We start from the raw sequence: 10,162 nt of genomic DNA on the forward strand, positions 1-10,162 counted from the left end.
TCGATCGCAAGGTCGGCGAGCCGTGCAGTATCGCAGCGAATTGACAGCTCATTTCCTCCTGACGTCACGAGAAAACGCCAAAATGGGCGAGGGCGCAGAGAGGAGGAGAGCATTTCCGGATTGATTTTTCTACTAAATAAATTTGCGTAAATGCACTCAGAGTGGTCGAAACATGGCCAATGGACTCCGGACTACAATTAGAGCTAGTAACCCCGCAATGTATACAAATATGTCCAGTGTCCCTTTAAATATCAACAGTCTTCGCTTCACTGGCATATTGACCTGCAGAGAATGCGAGTCAATTGCTGCTTTTCAAATTAGAAAGCTTCGGTGGCATGTCGTGAACACCATAAAAAGTGAATTAAGTGGTTTATACATAAAATATTTTCCGAATAAAACTTTGCTTCGTATTAGCTATATAGGGTATCGATTTGTTCCTTTGATCCTTGCTTGAATAAATCTCGTAAACAAAGGATTTCTGTGGACGAATAGCAAAAGTTGTATGCAAGATCCGGTAGCTGGCTAAATTAAGGCTGCTTTTGCATTTGTAAATAAACCTTTGTTACTTTTTATAGGAATTTGATAACCACAGTGTTTTAATGACGTGGAACGTGGATACAGAATAAATATACTTTGCTGTCTTGTGCAGCAGGGCTAACCCGTAAGAATGCTAACCCGTAAACCCAAACCGTAACAACGTCGAACACCTTAATTACAACCTAAATCGCCGTGGCGCGTTTCCCCGTCTAGACGGCAAAGGAAAACAATTACTCCCGTAGGGCGCGTTTTCACGTCTAGACAGCGAAGAAAACCAATTACTATCGTACCTTGCAGCTACGGGAGTAATTGTTGTTCTTTGCCATCTAAACGTGAAAACGCGTCGTGGCGATTTTATCGAGGTAGCGTACCAAAAAGTAAAAGTTAAAAGGCTCAAGAACAAAAACATCCTAGAATTTCAATGATGAATGTGACTACTCCTTCCTGTCGACTAGGGAGTTATTTAACTGGGCCTGAAGATTGCAAAGAGGGGATGTTTCGAAGCAAAGAAAACTTACTAGCTCGGAGTTCGCCTTTTAATTTTGTTGCACCGTAATGGCTCGATGAACTTATTGCACTGGAAAAACAAGGTGCGAATCAAGAGCGAGCCGGTAGTTTGAGAAATAAAAGTGCAGACTACTCTGACTAAACATTGTGCTAATGAAAACCGGGTGTGAAAAGAAACTTTTCAATCTGCCTTTCCGAGTAATGGAACGTTTAGCTGCAGCTGCCGTCCAGTAGGATTTGTCGCTAATAGAAAGCAGACCGGTCGCTGTCATGAAGCTTGCTGCTCTTTGTAAAGCATGAAGAAAAACCAACTAAAACGTGCCCATTCATTGAAATTTTAGCAGGCAGCAAGCAGTTAGGCCATCGTTAGATAGTGCTCATTAACTCACCGGAATATTGCAGCAGCCTCATCACTGCAAAATAAAACGTTAGCGCGTCTAAAACGACTCCAAATTTCCAAATTGGTTAAGATTCAACAGCTCAGAAAACAAGCGTCGACATTTGTCGTTTGGATGACGAGGGGGAGAGGGAAATGTGCTGCATTGTTCAGGGTTGTTTTCTTTCTAAATCCAAAGAAGCGACACAGTAAGAGTTGTGGAGGAAACCCTGTATGGTTAGTTTTCATAGTTTATTGTTGAAGACAAAACGATTGTTTTTTTATAGGCTACTCGTTGGATATCGCTCAACGTGTCGCGTCGCGAAACCATCAACCATTTGGGGTGCCATAACAAAACGCCGGTAGACGCTATGGCGTACGTAGTATACGGTGAAAAAAGGTCGCAGTATTCTGTAACCACCGCGATTTTTTAAAGAGATGACTACTAAAAAAGTTCTTTTAAATCGAATGCACTCATTTTCGCTGTGGAACTCATCTACCATATCGATTTATTCTTTAAGCTCTGGAGATTACGGACGCATTCATCCTTGTCAGTGCCCCTTAAGCTATGCCGTTCATGTCAGACGTAGCTTCTTCAGCCAAGCTTCTTCTTCAGCGTTCAAGCCAAGCATAGGAACGGGTGGTTATAATAAAGTGGGAAAAAACTGGTAACAGGAAAGAAACCAAGTCTTCCGCCTGTAATGCATCGTAAGTTCCTGAACACCGCAGTTCTCACAAGCCAGTGCCCTGAGCGGGTATGGGAGAATTCTGGTTGGTAGGTTGACATGAAAGCGAAATGGGAATTGTTAAGTTCTCCTGAGCTTCGAATGACAGCTGTCATTGTCACTGGCGAACATCCTTAAACGGGTATGTGACCATTTTGCAGCCTAAAGCAGTGGCTAACGACGTGCCAAGAACTCATCGTACGCCAAGCGGCGGGCACCACTTCGCTTTCCTCCTTTCATACACTTTTTGTCAACGTAAAGTTATTATGATCATCGCCTGTTAACGACGTTAGTTCTGAAATAACAACACTGGGTGTAACGTTAGTCCGTCGCATACCCAATGGGGATGTCAGGCTACCGCGTACATTCTGCGTACTTACTAGAGCATACAAACAATTCTTCGGTACGGGATGCAAGGCTACTGCTATAATTCTAAAAACAAATTTACAAACTAGCTTGGTAATTATCTTCTACTTTGTTATTATGTCATTTTTTGTAAACTAAGAGTGCAATATACTTTTTCCGCAGTTCAGTGAAAGAGCCCCTAAAACCAATTTTTTAGAAGTACCGTTTCATGATTTATCGAGCGTTTAAGCCTTGTACTAAGCATAAAATAGCAGGGAATAAGCCCCATACAATAACCGAATATCAGACACCACTATCCTCCCCGTCTGAGAGAATAGTCAGGAAAATGCTTTATCATAATTAAAAAGACCCGAAACCTTAATTGAGTGCCTGATGGCACAGAAGGGCCTATTACTTTACCACCATTCGTTCTAAGGTAGTTGAAAAAAGTGTAAATTTTCAATATATCTTATTTTCGCACTATCGCAATAACTTGAATGTGAATGCGTGCGCATACATAAAGCGATTTTTGTTATGACGATCAAGAAATCGTCATGAACGTAATCTAATTACTAACCTTTTCAAGAATTTATTCTTTGCACGAACCATCAGTGATTGAAATTTGCTCTCTGAAGACATTGTTTCTTCAGATTCTGCAGTGATTGTGAATACGTGCTACTTACTAATTTAGAAATGCGGTAAACCACTGAAGGATCATGTCACATTTTTTTAGATTTGTAATTCGTCATTGCTTGTAATGTACCAGTTTTATGATGCAGTGTTTTTTCATATTAAGAAATACTGAAAGGGTACACCTGGAGTACTTCAGGGGGAGAGATCGCTTTCGTTTTATTTTCTTGTTTCTTTTTCACCTTCTTTATTTATATGTATTCAAAGTATTGTCTTGTTGTGTATTGCTGTAATATGTATCTAACCTGCATAGTCTTCGTGACAGAAGTATACCGTAAATAAATAAAAATTCCAAAATCCACCTCTATTTTATCGAAAAAAGCAAGGGCGGTATTCGCGTAACTGTCCTTTTCAAAACGTCCCATTTGAGTCCCTTTCATCGCGACGTACTTCCGGTTAAGCAGTGAGTGTTGGCAGTAGGTTTGCCGCGCTTGTGTTACGTAACTTCCAGTTTGCATTTAGCCAATCAGGGCTTGCCAAAAGGGACACCTTTGAAAGGGACGCAAAAGGGACAAAACTCTAGAATACCGCCCCACGTGTTTATTAACCAAGCAACATTCATTTTTGTAGAGTGAAGGTGGGATGACTAAACACTACGAGGTTGACCATCCCGATATCCAAGGGTTCACACATTCCTTTGCTATTGCCCCACAGGGCTAAGAAGCATGGTCCGCTTCTGCTTTATTAGGAGATGTTTGCGAAACAGCAAGGTATCTTCCAACAATAGCACAAGGCGTTCTCGAAATAGCAGGACGCTTCTCTTTTTTGCATGCTATTACGGGATAAGGGCGACCAATTGAACCACAGAGAATTTTGTTGTGGTTCCTTAAAAGAAGCCGTAAATATCCCTACGAAAACATGAAGGAGACTGTTCTGCTGTGCATGGACCGATTCTAAAACTGTGTGTGGTCATCGACGGTCATTCCAGAGTATCTGAGGTAGCTTAGTAAATTAATACCTAAGGTCGCAAGCAGGAAATTATCGGTCTCCGGGAGAAATGGCCGCCACTTGCCTTTAGACAAGGTCACTAAGAAAAAACGGTATTGAGCCGTTCTTTGTAAATACAAGTAATTCATTCCATCCTAAGCACTTTGTTTGAACATGGGTGCTGCGCCGCCATTCAGTACAGAAAAGATTAGCGCGTGTCACCCATTACTGATACAAAGATCCGCATTTTGATGTTGGTATTTGCTGAATTTTTAGTCAATTGACACTTAGCAGGATTTATCGTTGGCTAAACGGTGCATTCTTATACTAACAGCAAACTGCACAGCGATAAGCCCAAACAGAATAACTTGATGATGGTTGGGTTTTTATGGCGCAAGGCCGACTAAGGGCAAAGAGCGCCAGAGAAAAGTTTATTTAGTGACGTGAAGTGGTTACCACAAAAAGGTAGGTAAAAAAAAACGTGTGAACAGAACATAGTAAAATCAGTTAAAGATAATGGTGATGGCTGGTGTATAGGGCCAGATTTGATTATGCGTGATAGGAAACGAGGTTTAAAAACTTAACCTTTGACAAATAATCAAACACACGTTTCACAGAAACACTGGCATCGTCACCTAGAAACAGCGATGGATGTAGTGGGATATGTTGTCTGTAGAGTTCTCTGAAGTGTTCACACGTTTCACAGAAACACTGGCATCGTCACCTAGAAACAGCGATGGATGTAGTGGGATATGTTGTCTGTAGAGTTCTCTGAAGTGTTTGTGTCGTGTTGTGTGAAGTGCCTTACATTGTATGAGGATGTGGATCACGGATAGGGCCTCTCCGAACCTGCTACACAGAGGTCTTGGAGATGCAGTGAGAAGGTGCGAGTGCGTTGCATGTGTGTGCCCTATCCGTAATCTGGCCAAGGCGACTTCAGAGTATCTATTGCGTGTGTTGGTGGTGTATGGTCCCAAGTAAGGTTTTATTACGTGTAACTTGTTGTCTATTTGTTCACTCCAGTGTGTTTGCCATGTTTTGCGAAGTTGTTGTCTGATGTGTGGTTTCACGTCGGTGTAGGGTAATGTGGTTATGTCTACTGTATTCAGGAGTGTAGCAGCAGCAGCCATTCGGTCCGCTGCTTTGTTCCCGGCTATACCACAGTGGCCAGGGACCCAGCAAAGAACCAGTTCAGATTTGCGAACATACACAGACATAATACCCTTGACGATCAGTTTGACAACGTCGTTTTTCGAAGGCATTGTTGAAGACAGTGCCCGCACAACACTGAGGGAATCTGTATAGATAATGGATTGTGGGATGTGGCTTTCAAGTATATGATTGACAACAAGAAGTACACCGTAAGCCTCTGCCGTAAAGATACTAGCATGACTATTCAGAGTTCTAGTGACACTAAGGCCGGGCCCATTAGCCGCGCAGGACACAGAGGTGGCAGTTCTAGAAGTGTCCGTACAAAATTCGGTGCACTCATACTTCTGCTGCAAATACAAGAATTGCTGCAGAATTGCACATGTGGGAGATCGGTTTTTATCTACATGTGTGAAAGATGTGCCGGATGATACAGGGCGGAGATGCCATGGTGCTATAAAATCCGTTAGAGAACTTTGGATTGTATCTAAAAAGGAGACAGCAAGCTCCGACGCTTCCTCTCTAACTCTGTAAGAGAAGGGCGCAGAGAACGATGGTCGATTTAGAAGGAGTAAAGTCATAGACGTATCATGAAAAACTGATTTAAAAGGATGGTGAGGCATGGATGAAATTTTAAAAGTATAAAGGAGATCTGTGTATGCTCGCTGACGTTGTAGGTTTAATTTGTCGCACTCCACATATAGGCTTTCGACCGGGCTAGTGCGGAAGGCGCCACACGCCAGGCGGAGCCCGAGATGGAGCACTGGGTCCTGCATTTTGAGGGATGTTTTACTTGCTGACCCATAAACAACGCTATCATAGTCCAATCGTGAACCTATCAAGCTGGTAAGAACACCTAAAAGAAGTTGTTTGTCAGCACCAAAAGAGATGTGCGACAGAACCTTCAGGATATTCATTGTTTTTAGGCATTTATGTTTTAGTTGTTTTATGTGTGGGATGAATGTGAGCTTTTCGTCAAAGATTATGCCTAAAAACTTGTGTTCCTTTTTGACCGGAATCAAGACACCATTGAGTTGAACGTCAGGATCCGGCCGAATGCCACGCCTCTAGGAAAACGAAACACAAGTGCAATTCCCTGGATTAAATTTAAAACCGTTGTTATCTGCCCACCCGGCAAGCTTGTTCACACCAAGCTGGACTTGCCGCTCGCAGACAGACAAGTTACAAGACTTAATAAATAATTGTACGTCGTCTACATAAATTGAACATGAAATCGACGGTGGCAATGCCTTCCGAAGAGAATTCATTTTCACAATAAAGAAAGTGCAACTTAAAACTCCACCTTGCGGCACACCGTTTTCCTGCACATGAACCCTAGAAAGTGCAGTTCCAACTCGCACGCGAAACGTTCTTCCAGACAGGTAACTGGGAAGCGTCTTCATCATGTTACCCGACATGCCAAAGGACTTCAAATCGCTGAGGATGCCGTACCGCCAAGCAGTATCGTACGCCTTTTCCATATCAAAGAAGACTGTCATACAGTACTTCTTGTGGAGGAAAGCATCTTTGATATACGCCTCTAATGCAACGAGTTGATCGCTGGTAGATCGCCCCGCCCTGAAGCCTGCCTGGCAGCTCTCGAGAAGACCATTGTACTCTAAGAAGTACACAAGTCACCTGTTTATCATCTTCGCGAGGAGCTTACACAGGCAGCTTGTTAGGCAATGGGACGATAACTGGCGGGAGAAGGAGGGTCCTTCCCTTCCTTTAGAAAATTAACTACTATGGCCTCCCTCCAAGAGCGTGGAACGTGCCCTGAAAGCCATATTTTATTGTATAGGTGTAAGAGGGATTCAACAGTGTCTGGGTGTAGGTGTTGTATCATGGTGTATGTAATGTTATCTGCGCCTGGGGCTGAAGGTTTGCACGTGCTCAGGGCAACCCTCAACTCATAGAGTGAATTCAGCGTTGTAAGAAGTATTTGATTTGTCTTTGTCTTGTAAGCGCTTTTTTTCTGAAGATGTTTTGTGTTTAATGAAAGTGCTTGTGTAGTGTGCTGAACTGGACACGTGTTCGAAGTGTTGTGCAAGTGTGTTAGCATGGTCTTCAAGTGTGTCCCCTGCTGTGCTAACCAGGGGCAGGCTGTGTGTCTGTTGTCCTTTGAGCTTACGTATACGTGTCCAGACTTTGTGTGTGTCCGTGTATGAATTAATGGATGTCAAGAAGGTGTGCCAACTCTCTCGCTTTGCCTCACGGCGCACACGTTTTCCGAACGTCTTGGCCCGTTTGTACCAAATAAGGTTACCCGACATGGGGTACCGACGAAGGATACCCCACGCCTTGTTCTGGGCCTCTCGCGCCCGCCTGCAGTCCTCATTCCACCACGGCCTCCTCTGGTTGCACGGGGCACCAGAGGCGTGGGGAATGGACTTTTCGGCGGCGTCGAGGATGTGCGCCGTGAGTTGGGTAGCTTCTTCAACGTGTAGGTGTCCTATGGATGTGTGGTGTAGTTTCAATCTCTCTGTAAATGTGTTCCAGTTAGCTCGTGCTTCATTGAACCTATTATGGGAAATGAACTGCTTGGGCCTTTACCTATATATGTTAGTGAAGTGGGGAAATGGTCACCGCCATATGGGTCAGTGCCCACTCTCCATTCGAGACATGGAAAGAGAATTGCCGAACCAGTAGCCAAGTCAAGATTTGGGTATTTGTATTGAGTCCTATGTTATGGCTGTTTCTTGTTGAAAAGGCATGCTCCAGAGGATGTTAAAAATTTCTCTATCAGGCGACCTCGGGCATCCGTGCGAGAAGAGCCCTAAAGAGAATTGTGTGCACTGAAGTCGGCTGTTAAGATGCGCGGTTCAGGAAGCTGGTCGACCAGCGCCTCAAAGTCAGACGTCAGAAGGGCAAGATCAGGAGAGATGTAGATGGAGCATACCATTATCAACCTATTAAAAATTATTGTACCGTGTTCAATTATTGTATTGTGTTCAAGGTGACAGCGTGGCATGCTAAGGATTTGCGGGCGATTATGGCCACACCACCAGAAGAGTGTGTGCAGCCATCCCTGTCGTTCCTGTATACAAGGTAACTATTCAAGAAATTTGTGTGTTTGAAATTCAGATGTGTTTCCTGGACACACATTAAACTTGGCTGGTTGGCATGCAGAATCTCATGCACGTCGTCAAGATTATTCAGAAGGCCTCTGCAGTTCCATTGAACTATGTTTTCTCTTCCCATTATGATGCGTTAGAGCTACTGGAGTGTGATTATTTATGTAGGGTCTTTCGGGGCTTAGACTCTTGGGAGGGGCTTTCCGGCCTTCTCTACTGACCTGGACGTCCCAGCCCGTTCCTTCAGCTGCGTTGAAAGCCGGAAGGGCTCGACGTCCATGTCGTCATCTGATGGCCAGGGGGTGTGCAGCGGACTGGGCCCCCTTGACGTGGTACCCTTTCGGGTTTCTTTGCCTGCACTGACAGTGCCGAAGGCGTGGGGAGCACCACAGATGGCACAGGCAGTGAGGTGGGGGAGGGGGTCGCTGCGACTGCCTCCGTCTCCATCTGCGTGCCCTCGCGTGTGGTTTGGGACGGTGGAGCAGAAGTGGAGGATGCAGGATCACTCCCACCAGACGTGGATGCCACCACAGCCGCTGCTGGCCCAGCGAGCGGTGCGGAGGCGGGTTGGGCTGCAAGAGGAAACCCAGGAAGGGGGGGGGGGGGCGGGACCAAGTCCGACTCTCGGTACTGGGTCCCCGCCGAAACAAGACGCCGCTCCGCCCCCCGGCGAGCTGCGTCGGCGTACCTGCCCAGAGGGAAGGAGGCGAACCTCTTCCGCGCCTCTGAGAAGGTGATGTTTTCGGTTACCTTGATGTTTATAATTTTCTTTTCAAGTTGAAATTTTTCACATTTCCTGGAGTAGGCCGCGTGTGGACCCTGGCAGTTTATGCAAAGAGACTGTTGCACGTTACAATTTTCGGACGCGTGGTCGTGCTGGGCGCATTTCGCGCAGGTAAGTGCCGCGACAGGAGTTCGTGCTGTGCCCGAACCGTTGGCACTTGAAACAGCGCCGCGGGTTCGGGATGTAAGGCAGGACTGGACATCGCACGAAACCTGCATTGATGCATTCCGGAAGGATCGACCTGTCAAAGGTTAGGATGAGGTGCTTTGTTGGTATGTCTTTATCATCTCTTCGTATAGTTATTCGCCTGACCGCTGTTACGCCCTGGACACGAAGGCCCTCCAGCAAGTCGGCTTCAGTTTCATTCAGTAGGTCATAGTCGGAAATCACGCCCTGGGAGCTGTTTAGGCTGCGGTCGGGCGTGACTCGGATTGGCAGATCGGCGATGATGGTTTGAGCAAGAAGTTTTTTGGCCTGATTCTGGCTACTGACCTTGACAAGAATTTCACCGGTTCGATGTTTTTTGGCCTTATACGACCCTCCAACAATACCGTCAAGAAACTTTGAAATGAGAAATACCGACTGTGAAGCAACAGGTTTTGATTGGTCTACAGATTCCATCACGATGAAGCGAGGATAGTTGTTCGGTTTCGGAGGACTCAAGTCAAGAAGTGGTGGGAAGGAAACTTCGGTGCGGCCCCTTTTCGGGGGCTGATCACGTCTGGGGAAGGGGGGGGGGGGGGTTTGGAAAATGCCATATGATACATTGGAAAGCAGGGAGACGGGGGTACTTTCTCCTTTGACCTTACCCTGGTAGTCAAAGAGGTCCCGGAGCTTCCTGCCTGGTAGACAGGCAGGGAGCCCATCGGCCGGGGCTTGACCAAGGCTCCGACGGCCACCGTTAACGGCTTCTAACCCTTCACCTTTCAACTTCTAGCCACGGTAGGTGACAGCTTAAGTATGGGGGGCTCGAAGTACGCGGTGCCGCTACTCACCGTAACCAAGATTACTCAAGGTGCCCCGTGCGGGGAAACAGAATAACTTGCCC

This window comes from Haemaphysalis longicornis, unplaced genomic scaffold (genome assembly GCF_048455015.1).
Source record: "Haemaphysalis longicornis isolate Haplotype H1 unplaced genomic scaffold, Haemaphysalis longicornis Haplotype H1 scaffold_55, whole genome shotgun sequence".
Taxonomy (NCBI): Eukaryota; Metazoa; Arthropoda; class Arachnida; order Ixodida; family Ixodidae; genus Haemaphysalis; species Haemaphysalis longicornis.